The 1014-nt window shown below is 38.5% G+C and overlaps 1 pseudogene; it reads right to left on the bottom strand.

Annotated features, from left to right (window-relative positions):
- The window catches only part of LOC103201347, a 56917-nt pseudogene that overhangs the window by 10242 nt on the left and 45661 nt on the right, over positions 1 to 1014 (bottom strand).

The raw sequence follows: 1014 nt of genomic DNA on the forward strand, positions 1-1014 counted from the left end.
CTGTGACCAAGAAGTGACTACAACCTTGTCCCTTGTCAGCTTTACTATACACCTGGGAATTCAGGATCCCTGATTTTAGATCCCATGTTGTCTTTCACCAATAACTCCCTCATTTTGGTGGAATACATCTTCTGGTATCTCTTGGGACTAAACTCATGGGAAGTAAATTGTTTGAGTCTGAACATACCTGAAAAATATCTTTATTGTGTCCTCTCAAGTGATTGATAGTTAACTGAGCATAGAATTCTAAATTGAGTGTAGTATTTTATCAGAATTTTGAAGTAATTTTCCTTTACCTTCTAGCTACCAAAGTTGCTGATGAGAAGTTGAAAGTCAGTCTAATTCCTCCTTTGTATATTGACTGTGGGCTTCTCTGTAAGATGAACTGCTTGGGCCCTTTCATTGGAGGAATTCCAATGTAAGTATCCTTTTCTCTTGGGCTTCTCATATTCCCCAGAGAATGTTCTTCCAATCTTATATCCAGAGCTTCATGTGAAGGCTTAGTTTCCACTCTTCTGGAAGCTAAGTGAAGGAAAAGTGTTGGGATGTGGGGTGGATCTCACCAGCCATATATCCATTCTTTTAAATCTCCTCTTTTCAGTAGGATGCATTTGCCTACTCTCTCCAGGGAATAAAGCTTCACAATATTTAGCAGATGAGAAAATTTAGATGGAAAAGATATGAATTGCCTTAAGTCATACAATGTTCTGCTTGGGTGGAGGAAGAGCCATTGTTGGCTGTGCCAAGGTTGGGGTGGGTGGAGGAATCTGGAGATCTAATAATTTCTTTAAATGCTCTCAAGTAATTCTTCTTATTTTTCTACCCCTCTCTTCATCTTCACTACCATGAATTTGTGCAGTGTTAATAAGGTTGGCTCTCAGTTTTTTCTACCACCAGCTTAGGATTCAACTTTCTTTCTTTCTTTTTTTAATTGTGATTTGGGTGAAGATTTACAGAGCAAATTCACTTTCCATACAGCAGTTCACATATACTTTGTCTCAAGTCATTGACCAC

The sequence above is a fragment of the Orycteropus afer genome, unplaced genomic scaffold, assembly GCF_000298275.1.
Source record: "Orycteropus afer afer isolate SDZICR_OR568_19922 unplaced genomic scaffold, OryAfe1.0 scaffold00147, whole genome shotgun sequence".
NCBI classification, from domain to species: Eukaryota; Metazoa; Chordata; class Mammalia; order Tubulidentata; family Orycteropodidae; genus Orycteropus; species Orycteropus afer.